Consider the following 19,659-nt stretch of genomic DNA (forward strand, 5'->3'; position numbering starts at 1 on the left):
AAACCTTAGAGCCATTCACAGAAAAGCTGTAATTATATTAGGAATAAATTACAAACATCTGGACTAAACTTACTAAGTATGTGACTTCTGGATGCAATGGTTTGTTAGGATAGAAAACAACATATTATTTCCTTTACACTTCACAAACAGCTGCTACGTTGTGTTGGTACATCACATAAAATCGAATAAAATACATTTTAGTTTGTTGGTGTAACATGAAAAACTGTGGAAAAGTCAATGGATACGAATATTATTTTTTTGAAATTCTTTATTTAAGTTTTCAAGTAACAAGACAAATATCAAAAAACATATACTCACAAACAGATCTCAAATGTGTACTGAATTCAGTAGAAACTAAAATGTACTTGAGAACAAATGTTATCAATAAAGGCTTAGTTGAGAGAAAACTAGTGAGTATAATAACATTAACAACATATTCAGGTCTAGAGAAAATAGCCTTAAATTCAAGCAACTACCAAAGAGAAAAAAGAAAGGCTAGGAGATGTGACTATAGGACTTCAAGTAGTCAATTATTTGTTGCTGAGGGTTGAGGAAGGATATGAGGCTCATATAAATGGTTAATCGGGCTAATCGGTTGGACAGCAAGATGATGGGCATGGCCACGGCATCGCACTCATAGGGTCTGGGGGGTAGAGGGGGGGGGAAGGAGAAGTCAAGCAAAGTGCTCCGACAGAGGCAAAGATGTGTGTCGGAGGGAAGATCATCCAAGTCTGGTAGGAGGAGATGAAAATTTAATCCAGGGAAGCCAAGAGGTTTGAAATTTCTCGTGGGTGCGTGTTTCCCAACTAAAGAGTTCTTCTAAGCGGTACAAGTCTTGAACCTTAAGAGTCCATTCTTTCAGTGTTGGAGGAGTTGGTTGCCTCCAATGTATAGAAATCAGGTGTTTAGTGGCTTCCAATAGGATGGGGAGCAACTCATGTTTCCGTGGATTAAAAGTAGATGAGAGAAGGGAAAGTAATACATCTTGGGGAGTAAGGTCTCGCATCATTAAACCCATACTATGTAAAGATATATTTATGTCAGTCCAGAATTGTAATAATCCTAGCCAAAAAATTTGTAATAAAGTACCTATGGATTGGGAGCATCTCCAGCACAGTGGGGAATCCGTTAGCCCTAAGTGGAACAATCGCTCCGGGGTTCTGTACCACCTAGAGAAAATTTTGAACGTGTTTTCTTGTAGTAAGATACATCTAGAGAACCCTTAAGAGTTAGCAAGTACCTGTTGAGATTCTTGGGGGGATGATGTAATCTTTAACTCCAACTCCCAAGAAGAGAGATACAGGGGTGTAAATTGGTTTGGGGTTTTGAGGAGGTTTGCATATAATTTAGAGACCAGTCTAGTAATTGGCGATTTCAATCTAGCCAAAAATTCAAGCCAGAGCCAATCAGGGGATTGTCTCTCAACTGATTTGATTTTTGACATGATGTGGTGTATATGGCTCTTCTGAAGGAAGCTGGAGGGTTGTTTTGCAGCATTGGTCGGCCAATTGTCGATTGCAAGGAATCTGTTTGGAGAGAAACTGGGAGATTGTGACATTAGGCAGAGATTCCCAAAGTCCAAAAGCATCTTCATAGTTAGAGTCCGATAGCCAGGGGATCACATTGAGCGGAATATTATCAAGAAAAAAGCAGCAGGGAAGACGGTTTGGAATAAGGGCACGTCTAATAGATAAGGTGTTATGGGTTATGTCGTCTAGTTATTGTTTTGGGGGGGGTAACAGATGTCCAGAGGTAAAGGTCGGCCTCTTTCCCCATCAGAGATAGTTCGAGTTGTGTGTTTAGGTTATCCGGGTTAGGTTTTAATAAGTTTATCCATCTGGCAAGGTGGATTGCTTTGTGATAAGTGCGGAAGTCAGGCAGGCCAAGACCACTCCTGCCTCTCGGCAGAGAGAGACTTTTTAGAGGAAGTCTAGCTTTTTTGTGTTTCCACACAAATTGAGAAACAAATTGGTTAACTGAGAGGAAAAAAGAGTTAGGGAGAGTTATAGGTACCATGTTCATGATGTAAAAAATCTTTGGAAAAATATAAGATTTAATGACGCTGATCCTTCCTATCCAGGATAGATATGGTAGGTCATACTTCTTTAAATCCATTTGTAGGTTAGCTAAGAGGGGGATGTAATTATATTTGTTAAGGGAGGAGGGGTCTGCCATTAAATAGATTCCAAGGTATTTCAATTTTTCCAAGGGCCAATTGAAGGGGGTGTCTTTTTTCAATACCAAAATATCTGAAATGTTTGCCGAGAAATTTAAAGCTTCTGATTTGTTCATGTTTATTTTAAAATTAGAGATTTCTCCAAATTCGGCAAACAGAGCCATAATTCTGGGAAAAGATGATTTTAGGTTAGTGGTTAAAAGTAAAAGGTTATCAGCGAAAGCAGCCGCTTTGACCTCTATCTTACCAACTACAAGGCCTCTAATGTCAGTGTCTTGTCTTATCCTCTCTATCAGGGTCTCCATTACCATGATGAAGAGGGCGGGGAAAGAAGACAGCCTTGCCTAGTGCCATTTCGTATTTCAAAGGGTTCTGAGAAGATCCCATTCACCCCGACTCTGGCAGTTGGGTCCACATAAAGGGACATGATAGCTTCTATGAAAGGGGGCAGGAAAGCAAACTTTTGCAATGTGCAGACCGTGTATTGCCAACTGATCCTGTCAAACACTTTTTTAGCGTCTGTTGACAGGATGGTTAGTGGCGTTTTGGTTCTTTTTGTATAAGAAATGGCGTGGAGGATCTTAAAAGAGTTGTCTTTGCCCTCACGACCCTTCACAAAGCCCACTTGATCGTGGCAAATAATCTCACCCAGAACTCCATTGAGTCTTGAGGCCAGTATCTTAGCCCCCAATTTTAGATCGGTGTTGAATAACAAAATGGGACAATAGTTGCTACATAGGCTGTCGTCTTTCCCCTCTTTTGGTATAATAGCAATGTAAGCTTCCAATGCCTGATGAGGTGGGGTCTTCCCTTCAAAGAATGAATTAAAGAGATTTACTAGGTGAGGAAGGAGAATTTCAGAAAATTTTTTATAGTAGCCTACCGGGAAACCGTCCGGACCAGGAGCTTTACTACTGGGGGTAATTTTTAAGGTGTCTTCCACTTCTTTTAGCGTAACTTTAGCAAGAAGTGCATTACAGTCTTTAGGGGAGATAGGGGCCAAGAAATTTTGAATTTTGGTTGTGGCCGTTGAACAGTCCTTCATGTCATCAGAGGGGGACAAATTATAAAGGGATTCATAATATTGGCGAAAGGTCTCAGCAATCTCCTTAGAGTCCACAACTCTTTTGTTTGTCTTAGTAAGAATATTTTTTATAAATTTTCTCTCTTTTTGCTGTTTAAGCATCTGTGTAGTGAGCTTGCCGCTTCTGTTACCATGCATGTAGAAACGATGTCTGCAGTACATGAACAGTTTGGCTGATTTCACGTTTAACAAGTCTTTGAGTTTATTGCGGAGGGAGATAAGTTCCTGGTGAGACTCAATCGATCTAGTGGTTTTATAAGTACGTTCTGATATATTAATTTGATGAAGAAGAGACTGAATTTCTTTGTCTCTCTGTGTTTTAATATATGAACTTAATGAAATAAGTTCCCCTCTGAGGACGGCCTTATGAGTTTCCCAAATGATAGGTGTAATTTGGCCAGAATTAACATTTTCGTCAAAAAATCATGAAATGGTGATTTTTAAATTATTCACATGTTTTGGATTATCAAACAGTGATTCATTTAGCCTCCAGGTCATTGTGGTTCTAGGTAGGGTGGAAATAAGCATTTCAATGAAAACAGGGGCATGGTCCGAAATTGTAATTTCACCAATACGAGAAGATTTAATTAAGTGTAGAGCTCGGGATTGACAAGTAAATAGTCTATACGGTGGTATGAGTTATGTGGAGGCGAAAAGAAGGTGTAATCTTTTGTGGTGGGAAAAAAGCTACGCCAAGGATCTATTAACTGTAGGGAGTTTAGTTTGTTTAGAAATTTTTGTCTCAATTTTTGGGATATGGGGGAGGAGCCACAGGAAGCATCTATACCGGGTTGTAGCGTTAAGTTTAGGTCACCGCCCACGATCAGCAAACCCTCTTTGAAGGGTTGAAGAATGTCTAATGTTTTAATAAGCCATTGGGTTTGGTTGGAGTTGAGGGCGTATAAATTAGCTAGAGTTATTTTCGTGTTGGCTAGTAGTCCTTTTACAAAAATACATCTGCCCTCTGAATCTGCCAAAGTATCTTCAAACGTAAAGGGAAGTCCCTTTTTAAGCGTTATGCTTACTCCTTTGGATGCAGAGGAGGAGCAACTGTTGTACCAGATGAGGAAAGAAGAGAATGACATATTCGGAACTCTTCCCACTTTAAAATGAGTTTCTTGAAAAAACACAATCTGTGCTGATTGTTTCTTTAGCAGTGAGAGGATCTGGTTACGCTTTGCAGGGGAATTGAGACGCTTTACATTAAAAGAGGCTACCGTGGCCGAGCCCGCATCAACTTGACCAGTTGCCATCAATCCTGTCCTCAAGGTCCTTTGTCACATCATAGAGCCTGAAAAAAACAACAAAACAGGATAATTAACCAACTTTTTACATTACAACACTCGCCCATCGCAGGGGGGGGTGCAGGTACCCAAACATAGGCGAGGTAGTTCAAGTGGTGATCTTTTAAGATTGAAATATCTGAAAATAAAAGCATAAAATAGGGGATAATTCCCTAAGAACCAATAGAACAGTGAGAATAAACTCTCCGAGAAGGGGGACCGACAGAATTAAGAAGCATAAAAACTAATCAATCAGAGAGAGGGGTTTACCCAACTCCAGGTAAGTCGGTCTCTGTTACAGTTAGTAAGCAATCTAGGGAGAATAGCCTCAATCTCAGAAAACTTCACTTATTCAAAGTAATTTACCTAGTGAAATAATGGAGGAGAAACAGGGTTAAGGAGAAGTTTGAAGTCAAAAAGGAACATTACATAGGAGTCAAACTACAGAAAACCCCATACCAAATATCAGCCGTCGTGCTACTTTAAAGAGTTCAAGTTGGATGATTTTTAGAGATGGCTTTCTTCGATTTGGGGAAGGGTGTTTCTTCTTGACAGACCACTCCTGCCCTGTGGTTTCATCAATTGAGGAAGGCTCCATCCCGTGTCAACTGACATCCAAGAAGGAATGTCTATTGGTGCAATGTCAAGCACTTTCCAAGTGCTTTCCAGGTCTGCTGGGGAGCGTATTGTGATCTGGCGATTGCCCATTGTGATAGCAAGACCAAAGGGATAAAGCAATTTGTATATCAAGCCTCTTGATCTCAATTCCGTTAGAAGGGGTTTAAGAATCCGTCTTTTTGTGAGGGTGGATGGGGCGAGATCTTGAAAAATTTGAAGCTGAGAGCCTTCATATGTAAGACTTTCATGTTCTTTTGCACTAGCTAAGATGGCAGCCGTATCGACAAAACTCAGGAGGCCACATATGACATCTCTTGGGGGATCATTCTGCTTTGGCTTGGGTTTTAGAGCATGATGTACTCTTTCAATAACAATTGAATTGGCTCTCTCTTTGCCAAGAAGGTTGGAGAAAATTTCCCTGGAGACCTTGTCAAGGGATTCACGAGCAAAAGATTCAGGAATACCTCTCATCCTGATATTCTTTCTCCTGCTACGGTTTTCCTGGTCTTCCGCTGCCAGGTGGGCTGTGTTTAGCTGGTGTTGTTGTTGTAGGAGTTGGTCTTGTAAGCAAATTATTGCATCTGTCGCTTCCGCGTTGGCAGATTCCAGGGTTTCCACTCTCTGGCCCATTTGTTGTATGTCTGCACGCAAGTCAGATATTTTCTATAGGAACGGTTGCATATTTTGCGTTAGCAACTTCTTCATAAAGGCTCTGGAGATTGGCACAGAGTCCTCCAAGGCTTGTTCGCTGATTGAGATGCAGCCCAGGCAACTCACAGTCCACTGCAGGAGAGGGCAAATCAAGTCAAATGACCACTATATAAAGTGTATAATTACCGGCAAGAGCAGTCCAGATGATGATGAGCCTGGACATAAGGGCGGCTGCTGCTTGAGGCCTATTGTTAGGCTCAGACCATGCGGCCTGTGTAAATTTTTGCCAGATGGTGGTAAAAAAATAAAACTAAGTCAAACAATTTTGGTCTCAAAAGAGTCCTGATGTTATGTAAAAGTGATATCCAATGCAAAAAAGGAAGATAAATGAGTTTTTAAAGTCGATTCCAGCCGATTTAAGAGGTTGTACTCTCAGAGCACACAGGCAGCACACCCTACTCTATTGCTACCTTAGCTACGCCCCCTTATATGAATATTATTTTAAGGTACTGTATGAATAGTTGACAGCCCTGACCATTGAACCTTGCAATGGTCAAAAGTCACCAAAACATACCAATAAATAATCTTCAAATTTAAAAGTTAGTTTTTGTTATAACTAGATATATTTAAATTACATTTTTGTTGAAAAGAAGCTATTCCTGCTCTCCCTTTCACCACAACCACTGAGAATTTTAAAGGCATTATCTCACTTTCAATCTTCAAGAACGCATCACTACCCTGCCTCCCAGCTTTCTACTTTCCGGATGTAGTGCTCTCTTAATGATTGACAGTTCAGACCTGTAGTATCTGAGTGCCGCTGCTCCAATCTGTGCACTCTCCAATGCTACTTCCAATGGCAGTTTTGTCTTTGTTTTATTGGGGAACCAAGAAGTATCGTTTCTCCTTGCGGAGAGTGACATGATAAGCATGTTGAGGTGAGGAGACTTAAAGACGCAATGCTTCTCTGGGAAATATGCAAATTGTCTCTTCAGAGAGGAAGAGGACTAGAACTCTAGTGCCACCTATTGGAAGTAGCAATCCTAACAGTCAATGTTGACCCTTTTACGAGCCTTGTCACATGACTTAGGATAATAGCCAAACCAAAATCTCAATTTGAAGACACTGTGTTTTGGGTACTGCCCCTCGTCAGTGCAAAGTGAAGATCCGCCTCTCAATCAGCCAAACCAGATCTCCACTTTGCACTGACGAGGGGCAGTACCCCAAAACACAGTGTCTGCAAATTGAGATTCTGGTTTGGCTATTATCCTAAGTCATGTGACAAGGCTCATTAAAGGGTCGACATTGACTGTTAGGATTGCTACTTCCAATAGGTGGCACTAGAGTTCTAGTCCTCTTCCTCTCTGAAGAGACAATTTGCATTTTATTGGGGAAGCAAGGATGCTTGAATCCATTTATTTGGCTGGCTACAACGCACTTGCTAGCTCTACATGAAATAGCTTGCTAGTGATTTACTCTATGACTCTAAGACCGGCCACCCTTGATAGTATGCAGCAGTGGCCATTTCGTTAGGAAACAAGCTGTACGTAACAGAACTTAAAATCCCTCTTTTCCTGGGAGCAGATGTATTTTTAATAAAATATAAATTGCTTGTTTTTACAAGTACTTTGCAATTTTATCAATTTAAGAAGCTGAGACCACACCTTTAAGCACATTTTTCCCTTTTCCCTGTACAAGAAACTGCTTTAACATAAATTAAAAAAGCTAAACTAAGGAAAGATATGTTTCCATTTGTTACATTGTTAAATAGACACTTAGGGTACCGTCACACAGTGAAATTTCCATCGCTGCGACGGCACGATTCGTGACGTCGCAGCGTCGTATGAATATCGCTCCAGCGTCGTAGACTGCGGTCACACTTTGCAATCACGGCGCTGGAGCGATGCCGAAGTCCCCAGGTAACCAGGGTAAACATCGGGTTACTAAGCGCAGGGCCGCGCTTAGTAACCCGATGTTTACCCTGGTTACCAGCGTTAACGTAACAAGCAAACAGTACATACTTACATTCCGGTGTCTGTCCTCCGGTGTTCTGCTTCTCTCCACTGTGTAAGCGCCATAGCCGGAAAGCAGAGCGGTGACGTCACCGCGTCACCGCTGTGCTCGCTTTCCGGCCAGCAGGCGCTCACACAGTGCAGAGAAGCTGAGATGCCGGGGACAGACACCGGAATGTGAGTATGTACTGTTTGTTTTTTTTACGTTTACGCTGGTAACCAGGGTAAACATCGGGTTACTAAGCGCGGCCCTGCGCTTAGTTACCCGATGTTTACCCTGGTTACAAGCGAACACATCGCTGGATCGCTGTCACACACAACGATCCAGCGATGTCAGCGGGTGATCAAGCGACGAAAGAAAGTTCCAAACGATCTGCTACGACGTACGATTCTCAGCGTGATGTCTGATCGCAGTAGCGTGTCAGACACTGCGATATCGTAACGATATCGCTAGAACGTCACGAATCGTACCGTCGTAGCGATGGAAATTTCACTGTGTGACGGTACCCTTTGCAAAGCATTAGAGCTCCAACTGTGTTTCACATTGAAAGCAGGTAATTTGCAATGATGATTTTGTATTAAGTAGTTTTAAAAGAGTTCTGTAGGACCTATGGACAATGAAACTCTGCTTTGCAGTTAAGAATGCATGCCTGTTATATATAGGCAGCATTTAGTACACTGTTTAAAAAGGAGAACTTGCTCTGTACAAAATGTTTACTTTTTTTATTTTGCTTGAATGTAATGCTTGAACAGTTAAGTATAGAAAATCGAACTTCAAGTGCAATGTTTAAAAGGCTTTAAAGTCTAACGGGATACAAACAGTAAATGAATGTGTTCTCTCAAATCTACCATTTTAGAAATGTTCCATTTGTATTGTTCATTAACAAGGGTATATTTCAATTTATTGAATACTGTAAGTGTTCAAGTTTATTTTGTGGATGCTTCTTACTTCAAATTGATTCTCTAAATATGGTATAGTCATACTTAACCCCTTTACCCCCAAGGGTGGTTTGCACGTTAATGACCGGGCCAATTTTTACAATTCTGACCACTGTCCATTTATGAGTTTATAACTCTGAAACGCTTCAACGGATCTTGGCAATTCTGACATTGTTTTCTCAAGACATATTGTACTTCATGATAGTGGTAAAATTTCTTTGATATTACCTGCGTTTATTTGTGAAAAAAATGGAAATTTGGCAAAAATTTTGAAAATTTCACAATTTTCCACCTTTGAATTTTTATGCCCTTAAATCACAGAGATATGTCACACAAAATACTTAATAGGTAACATTTCCCACATGTCTACTTTACATCAGCACAATTTAGGAACCACATTTTTTTTTGTTAGGGAGTTATAAGGGTTAAAATTTGACCAGCAATTTCTCATTTTCACAACACTGTCATGATTCCCCAATGGCATGGGAACATCAGAAACACAAAATAACAGACTAGCCCTCAGGTGATGGAAACTCAAGCTGACCGTGACCTAAATCTACCACACAACTAACAGTAGCCAGGAAGCATTCCTACGGCTGCCTAGATGCCATGCGCCAGCCGGAGAACTAACTACGCCTGGAAGAGGAAGGAATAGACCTGGCTTACCTCTAGTGAAATTCCCCAAAGATGATAGTAGCCCCCACATATATTAACGGTGAGTTCAGAGGAAAAGACATACACAGTATGAAGGTAGATTTAGCAAAGCGAGGTCCACTTACTAGATAGAGGAAGGATACAAAAGAGGACTTCACGGTCAGCTGAAAAAACCCTTTCAAAAACCCATCCTGAAATTACTTTAAGACTCCTGTGTCAACTCATGACACAGGAGTGGCAATTTCAGTCCACAAGAGCTTCCAGTAACAGGAACTGACAAACTGTAAACTGGACAAAAAATACAAAACAAAAAGGACAAGAGTCCACTTAGCTGATCAGCAGACTGGTAGCAGGAACATGCAACTGAAAGACTCAGGTTACAATGATGACCGGCAAGGAAGTGACTGGAGAGCAAGGCTAAATAGGGAACTCCCAAAACTGATGGAAGCAGGTGAGCTGAGGCAGAAAAGAACACACAAGTCTCCAGTACCACCAGCCACCACTAGGGGAGCCCAAAAAGCGGATCACAACAGTACCCCCCCTTAAGGAGGGGGCACCGAACCCTCACAAGAACCGCCAGGGCGACCTGGATGAGCCCTATGAAAAGCACGAACCAAATCCGAGGCATGAACATCAGAGGCAGTTACCCAAGAATTATCTTCCTGACCATAGCCCTTCCATTTAACCAGATACTGGAGTCTCCGCCTGGAAATACGGGAGTCCAAGATCTTCTCTATAACGTACTCCAATTCACCCTCAACCAGCACAGGAGCAGGAGGCTCAGCAGAAGGAACCACCGGCACCTCGTATCTCCGCAACAACGACCGATGGAACACATTATGGATAGCGAAAGATGCCGGGAGGTCCAAACGAAAGGAAACAGGGTTAATAATCTCCAAAATCCTATAGGGACCGATGAACTGAGGCTTAAATTTAGGAGAAGAAACCCTCATTGGGACAAAACGGGAAGACAACCACACCAAGTCCCCAACACGAAGGCGAGGACCAACCCGACGCTGGCGGTTAGCAAACCGCTGAGTCCTCTCCTGGGACAAATTCAAATTGTCCACCACTTGTTCCCAAATCCGATACAACCGATCCACCACAGCATCCACTCCAGGACAATCCGAAGACTCCGCCTGACCAGAAGAAAAACGGGGATGAAACCCCGAATTGCAAAAGAAAGGGGAAACCAAAGTGGCCGAACTAGCCCGATTATTAAGAGCAAACTCCGCTAACGGCAAAAAGGCAACCCAATCATCCTGATCCGCAGACACAAAACACCTCAAATACGTCTCCAAAGTCTGATTAGTTCGCTCCGTCTGGCCATTAGTCTGAGGATGGAAGGCAGACGAAAAACACAAATCAATGCCCAACCTGGCACAGAATGCCCGCCAAAATCTAGAAACGAACTGGGTACCCCTATCAGAAACGATATTTTCAGGAATACCATGCAAGCGAACCACATTTTGAAAAAACAAAGGAACCAACTCAGACGAGGAAGGCAACTTCGGCAATGGCACCAAATGAACCATCTTAGAAAAACGGTCACACACCACCCAGATAACAGACATCCTCTGAGAGACAGGAAGATCAGAAATAAAGTCCATCGAGATGTGCGTCCAAGGCCTCTTCGGAATAGGCAAGGGCAACAACAACCCGCTAGCCCTAGAACAACAAGGCTTGGCCCGAGCACACACATCACAAGACTGCACAAAAACACGCACATCTCGAGACAGAGATGGCCACCAGAAGGATCTAGCCACCAAATCCCTGGTACCAAAAATTCCAGGATGACCCGCCAGCGTAGAAGAATGAACCTCCGAGATGACTCTACTGGTCCAATCATCAGGAACAAACAGTCTACCAGGTGGACAGCGATCAGGTCTATCCGCCTGAAACTCTTGCAATAAAGAAACAAGACGTGCACTCTGGAAGTCGTATGGTAGGTGCTGGTTGAACCCGGAGAGATAACTTTAGAAGAAAACAACCGCACTCAAAATGTAGATTTGCGTCATAAGTGTAAAGAGTTTAATGGGGACACCACAGTGATACAATCAATTGTTCAAGTTTTGCAGAGGTAGGTATTGTAGAGGTAACGTTTCGACCCTTACGTGGGCCTTTGTCAAACCTCACTGAAAGGTACAGAAACAAAAATTAGAAACATGTCATGCCCTTGATCTACAACATCATTCGCAGCCACTGGCCCCTCTTGCACGATGCATACCCACACATCGAGGCATTCCAAATACCGCCACTTATGTGCAAACGCAGGCCTAACAATATCAGGGACCAGGTTGTAAAGGCAGACATAGGTAGCTCCCTTAGGCCACCACGCCAGACCTTCTTGGGCACCGAGAGGCGTGGCACGTATCCATGCCTTAATTGTGCATGCTGCTCTAATGTGATTAAATCCAATACTATCACCCATCCACAGTCTGGCAAACAAATCCCTATTAGAGGGTTTTTCACCTGTGAATCTAAGAACGTGGTTTATACCGTTAAATGCCCATGTGGGCTTCTCTACGTGGGTGAAACCACGCAGCATATTCGTGAACGTATCTCTAGTCACAAGTCCACCATTAGGTGCAAAAAAACTTGGCTCCCTCTCCCATATCACTTCGTAGCAGCTAACCACTCAGTATCCCAGCTACGTTTTCAGGTGTTAGAGCAGGTTGAGCGCCCCAGACGTGGTGGTGACCACATAAAACTACTACGCCAACGTGAATCCTACTGGATCTTTACCTTACAGACATTAACACCTAAAGGTCTCAATAGGGAACTTGATCTAATCTGACTTGTTTCATCCAATACTTCTGCATAGGCCGGGGTCACACTAGACCGTAATACGGACGAGTGCTATGCGATAAAAAATCGCATAGCACTCGGCACAATGTTAATCTATGGTGCAGCTCCCATCATCCGATATTTTCTCCACCGTATTTCGGATCCGAGGGAACTCGCAGCATGCTGCGATTGTCAGCGTATCTCGGCCGAGACTCGCCAATGCAAGTCTATGGGTGCGAGAAAAAATCGGATTACACACGGACCATGCGTGTGCATTGCGAGAAATACGGAAGACTTCTCCAGGTGACAGGAAATTGAATCATCCATCATCAGGAAGCTTTGGAATGCTAATTTATGCCCCACGCTGGATTGCAAACCAGGAAGCACGCCTCCACGGAGTGTACTGTGTAGCAGCATGGCCAGACATATAAATGTGGAGATGCTGATTGCTCTGGTCCATGATAGACCAGAGTTATGGGACCAACGCGATGCACATTATGCTGACCGCGCACGAAAAGACGCAGCATGGAGGGCAATCTGTCGCCACATGTTCCCCGATTTTGATCAGCGACCTCAAGAGGTTCAGCAAGAAATTTGTAAGTACCATTCTTTACACAAAAAATGTGCTTTAACATTTTTGGAACGATAAAAATAGGCGTGAACACATCATATGTGGTGTGTTTTGGAGTGATGTAAATGTTCCAAGCTCTTGGTTGAGGCTACAAAAACATTAACAAGACACACCAATATGGTTCCAATATATTAGCTACAGTCCTTTCAGATCTTACCAAGGGAGTTTTAGGTCCCCTTAGGCTCCTGGGCCTGTGTGTGCTTGCAAACCCTGAACCTGTTGTAGTTATGTGATTGTGCAGCATGGTGGCTCACTGGATATGAGTCCTGGGTTAAAATTCCACCAAGGCCAAAAGATGCAGAGTTTGTATGTTCTCTCCGTGTTTGCGTGGGTTTCTTCTGGCCACTCCGCTTTCCTCACACAATCCAAAGACATACTCATAGGGAATTTATATTGTGAGCCACATTGGTGACAGCAATGATAATGTTTGTTCCAAACTGCCGAATATGTTATCGTTATGTAAAAATACAGATTCTTTCTTATTATTTGTTATTCCCCAAACAACTTTTTCTTCTTTGCAGTGAATGATGTCACTAGACGCTGGCGGAGTTGCCGGGATCAATACCGGCGGGAACGTCAAGTTTCGGGGCGTAGTGGTGATGCAGCACCCAAAAAAAGAAAATATCTTTATTTTGATCGGCTGAATTTTCTTGCCCCGGTGATGGAGCTCAGACCGTAAGTGGATGCATGTCCAAAAAACTTAGACACATCTTCTAATCGAATCTGTTTATAATTTTTGCCTCTCAAATCATTTTTGAAATACAGAACAGAGTCCAATCTGACAGAAAGAGAGACTGCATCTGACTCGGAGTTGGTGATTGACCCCATTGGTGAGGATTCCGAAAGGGCTGGACCCTCAGAGCAAGCACAAAGCAGCAACCAACCACAACCAGCAGCAGCGTCTTCTGCCACACAGGAGGCCAATCCAGAGGTTGAGGAAGGAGGCCAGAGCAGCAGTCCAACCTTGGCTCTGGATACATCACCACAGCCTACTACCAGACCAAACCGTGGTCGGCGCAGAAGGGTGGCTTCTAACACTGGCACCAGGAGGCAAGTGGATACAGGGGTGTTGGACTATTTGGCAAGGGCTGCACATGATGATGGGGAGGAAGCGTACTTCCGCAGTCTTGCCCGCTATTTACGCCCCATTCCACGTTCGCTCAGGCTGCGTACCAGAGGTTGTATACAAATTGTTATTGATGCGGCAACACCCCCAAACAACCCCATTCGTTTGTTCAACTACCTAGAACAGTGGCAAATGTCACCTACAAATGTTCTGGCGGTGCAAGACCTTCCAGAGGAACCCAACCAAACAGTTGCAGCACCCTCCTTGCCACGTATAGCTCCACCACACCAGCCTGCCCAAAACACCCAACAACAAACAAACAGGGCAATGAATGAATATCCATCCACTGCCCAATCTGACCACTTGAACAGACACATGTTTGGAGGCTGGTCCCACCATGTGTCTGCTCGACATGGCCAGATTGGGGGTTATGACCAAATGGGTCAATACAGTACACAGGACTTTATGCCCTTCTACCCTCAACATCCAGTTTTACCCCACACTCAGGAACGAAACGTGCAACAACACCCTTCATATATATCTGCCATACCACAGGTTGACAGTCTGGTTGGTCCACCACCTAGGCCAAGTTCAGCACATGCTGGACACCCGCCATCATCATCATCGCCACCCCCAACCTACCAGAACCTGTAAGTTCCTGCCCAAAAGTTTCAGCATGTCATTTAGTTTTGTTAATTTTATTATTGTGCGCCATTGGCCTGTTATTTTTTCATTTTGACTCTGGTTACTAGGCCTAAAATTACATATGATGTGAATATGTTTTGGCCAAATATATATATATGCTTGGAGCATTAAAATTGTTGCCCAAAATATGAGTGTTGTGTATTCTTAGGACTACAAAGGTGATGTTGCAACTTTCTCTTTTTTTTGGAAAGTAAAAGAAGATACATACTACACAATTCAAACATGAACATTAAGCTATTTATTACCTAACAATATCAAGAAAATTTAAAGCACAACAGCATTGTCTTGCCAATCAGTCGCTCCCTCTGGTGACACAAAATAATTTGTTAACACATCTCGAACTTTTAGGCCTGAGGGCTGACGACGAGAAGGAAGAACACGTGGAGTAGGCAATACAGTATTAGCATAATCAATTTCATCAGCAGCAGATGATGGGCAATCATGTTTTCTAGTAAAGTTGTGAAGAACAACACATGCTTTGATTACACCATTTACATTGCCTTCACTCAGTTGTATTGCGGACTGAAGGACCCGCCATTTAGCAGTGAGAATGCCAAATGAGCACTCTACCAGACGGCGGGCACGTGAAAGGCGCAAATTAAAAATTCGACGCCGGTAGTCCAGGCCTCTCCGTGGATATGGCCTCATGACGTTCCGGGATAATTGAAACGCCTCATCTGCTACCATCATGTAAGGCACCACATCTAAATTTGCCCCTGGTAAGTTACTTGGGGGTGGGAGATCCAAATCATTGTTGCGCAGCCGCCGACCCATTAAGGAAGAACTGAAGACTCTAGAGTCTCCAGTTCTCCCATAGGCCCCAATATCTACAATTATAAACCTGTAGTTGCTGTCGACCAGGGCCAACAGCACTACAGAGAAAAACTGTTTATAATTATAGAATTGTGTCCCTGAGCCCGGCGGCTTACGCACACGGATGTGCTTTCCGTCAAGAGCACCAATACAGTGCGGAAACTGGCAGGTGTCCTGAAATCCTTGGGCAATCCGTAACCAATCTGACATTTTCGGCTCAGGCATCACCTCTTGATGGAGTCTTCGCCATATTTCCGTGCATGTATCCCGCACAATTCCTGAAATTGTAGATTTTCCAAGTAAAAACTCTAAATGCAGTGCCGCATATGATAGTCCAGTGGCAAGGAAGCTAAAAGAAACAAGATAATTTGTTTACCCGACAAAATTCAAACATTCCAGTGTTCTCTGTGGAAAAAATACAATTGTCAAAATAATATGCCAGAATTCCACAAACATTAAGGACATGCGATGGCTTTGATGTTCGATTTGCTCAAATATTCCAAATTTAGCCCAAATTACGTTGTTTTATGGCTGATATGACTAATTTTTAACCCCAGAAAAACTCATAGAAAGTCGGGGGTCATCTTATATGACGGAAACTACGGGTATGTTGAAGTTTAGGAAACATTTAAGTAGCTATTTTTCACAATGGGCAATACCCTTAAACACAAATCTTTGTTGGGAAACAGAGGATTGATACATACCGTAAAGTAAGGATAAGGCGCTCCTCTGCACAAATTGATTTTCGCATCCTGGTGTCCTTCTTGGTAATCCCTGGTCGCAAAATCTCCAACAAAATATCAAAGGTTTGGATCCGCATCCGACAATAGTTGAAGAACTTGTCTGGATTGGTCCTCAGAGCAGCATACAGACGTTGGAAATGTCCTTTCTTGATCCGTTGCTTCATAAGTGGATGTACCCACATCCGTCTCCGCCTCCTCGGATCAACAATTACTGGGTATGGCTCTCCAAAACGTTGTGAAAGTACCCAGTTGTAAAGCACACGCTCTGTGGTGTTAAAAGTCAGTAGATCCGACATGTTGCTCATCAAGCAGAAGTGCACCAACACAAGCAGGGACTCTGCTGCCTTCATTGGTGGCTGCCACCTGTTTTAGGGCCCTTAAATCATGTTCTGGGTGATGATTTAAATTTTTTCAGGTGCCAAAACCGTTATATGTCCATTTTGCAAGCTTGCGTGAAAATCTCGGCATACGGATGCCATACGGATGTCACACGGATGTCACACGGATCATTTGATGCGAGGAAAACGCATCCTCGCACAGCACACGGATCACTGTTTTTGAAACATTTGTGCGATTCTCGGCCGTGAAAAACGGACCGTTTTTTTATACGTTAAGTGTGTCCCCGGCCATAAGGTGACCCCCTGTTCACCTGCTGAGTCTTCTGCTGGTCTATATGACGCTTGTGTATACTGTACATTTTGTTCACTATGTTCAACTATCTTTTGCAGGTGTGAGTATGCCGACCTTCTTTATTCTGACCTCATTAACCTATCCCCTACTTGCAGGTAGCTTGAATATTGCTCTACGGTATTCTACTGGGGTAAGTACCCAGATTCTTTATTTTTATTTTTATTTTTATTTTTTATTTTTTAGTTTTTATTTTTAATTTTTTTATTATTATTATTTTTTTTTTTTCTTATCATCATTATCATTTTTATTTTATTATTATTTTTTTCATCATTTTTTACTTTTCACCTTTTCATTTTTGTTTTCATTCATTTTTTATTTTATTTATTTATTTATTTATTTTTTCTTCATTATTTTTATTAGTAATTTCATTATCATTATTTAATGGTTATCTCATATTTTTCACCCATCATTTTTTATTTTACGTTATTTTTGTTGGCCATTTATTACTTATTTTTAATTTTTATTTTGTTCTTATTCATTAGTTATTTTTCATCATGCATCCTTATTATGTATTACTTTTTCTTCTTCATTTGTTTACTGTTTATTTTTATTTTTATTTTTATTCTATATTTTTATTTCATATTTTTTCATTTTTTTCTGTTTATTTCATCACTTTTTATTCTTATCTTTTTACTTTTTTACTCTTTACTTCTTTATTCTTGTTCTTCATCTCTTGAGATATCTATATTTCCTTTTTTATCCTCTATTTCTTCTACTCGGGCCATTTTTGGACCTTTATCTTCCCCTTCCATCTCATCTTGATCCTTTCAATTTCATTCATTCATTCCATGGCTTACATTTTATACCCCCTCTTTCCTTTTTTTACCCCCCTCTCCTCCTTTTTTACCCCCCTCTCTTTTCTCTCTCTCCCCATTATGCTCTCTTCTTCTCTTTTCTATTATTTTTACATTCATCCTCATGTTTTTTTTTTTGTTTTTTTTTTCTCCGTTCTACCCCATACCCATCCTCTAGTTCTATCACCGTATTCTTTTTCATTTACTTCTACTCCATTCACCCCTTCCATTTCCTTTCTCCACATCACGCATTCCATGCTTTCAACGCTCGCCCCCTCCCCCTGATACGTCATCATTGCCTGGCCCAGCACCGTTACATAGGCGCCGCACATCTCCTACTACGCTGCACTGCGCATGCTCCTGTTTCCTCTGCGCTCCATTCTGCGTTCCACCTCGGCCCCTCCCCTGTGCGTCCTCACTGCCCGGTCATTCCCTCAGTTACCACACACTATCTACACCGCACTGCGCATGCGCTCGCTTCTTGTGCTCCACCATGCGCTCCACCATAGTTTGCCGCCCTGTACGTCACTGCCGTTCCTCCTCCCACGCCTTTCCATTTCCTGTACCGGACCTATAACACCCACAGCCACTGGCTTTCAGCACACACCCCTGCCGCCACTCCTGGACGTTGGACCCACAGGTACCACATATGCACAGACGTTTTTCTACAATCTGTCCAGTTTATTGCCATTTCCAACAGCTTCCTCCCTTTTCTTTTGCGCTCCAGCTCTTCCAGGGACTTTACCCTTTATCCGTGCCGTTCCGGATTTTCTAAGTTTTCCTGTTTCATTGGTATGTTTACTTTGACTCTCTGCTATTATCCAGTATTCTACTATTGTGCTGCAGTGCCCTTATTTTTATCCCATTATTTTTATCCCTCCCTTTCCCTCTCTGCTTCTCCTTTCTGATTCCCGTGCCCTCCAGCCTTAGTGACATGTGCACTTCACTGTGTATCGCTGACTGTTCTGCTATCCAGCTTTTCCATCATTGTGCTGCTGTACCCATATTTTTAGTCCTTCCTACTTACTATTATTGCTTTCTTACTAGTTTCTTTGCTTTCCTCAGGAGCCATCGCGTTCCGCGTTGCTCTCTTCTCTTCCTTCCTGAAGGTCAGGTATGCGTTACACGCTGCATTTATACTGTCTAGAATATGTAATCATGTATTGTCTTATATTTAGATTTACATTGTCTCCACCAGATTATGTTTATCCATAAATCTTATTTGACAACGTTGCCCTCCCCCTTGGCTTCTGCCCCCTTGCTGTGTAGTATCTTTCCGCCATTGCTCCCACACCCTACGGGGCTCCTTGTGTACATATTATGTATATATTGTATATATTGCAATAATGTATGGGGCTCTCTTGTGTATATTTTTCTTATTTGACTAGCCACATATGTATGTTTTTGTTTCATGTATATTTTTGTATTTATTTCTGTATATTTTCTTATCTGACCAGTTACATATGTATAGTTTCTGTATTTTTGTTTCATGCATGTTTCTAATTTTTGTTTCTGTACCTTTCAGTGAGGTTTGACAAAGGCCCACGTAAGGGTCGAAACGTTACCTCTACAATACCTACCTCTGCAATACTTGAACAATTGATTGTATCACTGTGGTGTCCCCATTAAACTCTTTACACTTATGACGCAAATCTACATTTTGAGTGCGGTTGTTTTCTTCTAAAGTTGAAACTCTTGCAAAGCACGTCGCAGATCTGGGGAAATAGCGGATAATATCACCCCATCCTTAAGGATACCTGTAGGTTCCGAATCACCAGGGGAATCACGCTCAAAACTCCTAGAAAGGGCATCTGCCTTCACATTCTTAGAACCTGGTAGATATGAGACCACAAAATTAAACCGAGAGAAAAACAACGACCAACACGCCTGTCTAGGATTTAGGCGCCTGGCAGACTCAAGATAAATCAGATTCTTGTGATCAGTCAAAACCACCACCTGATGTTTAGCACCCTCAAGCCAATGATGCCACTCCTCAAATGCCCACTTCATGGCCAA

At 42.4% G+C, this 19,659-nt stretch overlaps 1 long non-coding RNA gene across 2 annotated transcripts; it reads left to right on the forward strand.

Annotated features, from left to right (window-relative positions):
* Positions 1-16,937: 16,937 nt before the first annotated feature.
* On the forward strand, positions 16,938-19,311 carry LOC143781115 (uncharacterized). Of its 2 annotated transcripts, none has more exons than XR_013216570.1 (3): positions 16,938-16,979; positions 18,709-18,757; positions 19,169-19,311. It is a non-coding gene; the product is annotated as an uncharacterized LOC143781115 (long non-coding RNA). The 2 variants fall into 2 exon arrangements; XR_013216571.1 differs by lacking the exon at positions 16,938-16,979 and adding an exon at positions 18,192-18,435 and having other exon boundaries at positions 18,709-18,752.
* The last annotated feature ends 348 nt before the right edge of the window (positions 19,312-19,659 follow it).

The sequence above is a fragment of the Ranitomeya variabilis genome, chromosome 6 (genome assembly GCF_051348905.1).
Source record: "Ranitomeya variabilis isolate aRanVar5 chromosome 6, aRanVar5.hap1, whole genome shotgun sequence".
In the NCBI taxonomy this organism is placed as follows: domain Eukaryota; kingdom Metazoa; phylum Chordata; class Amphibia; order Anura; family Dendrobatidae; genus Ranitomeya; species Ranitomeya variabilis.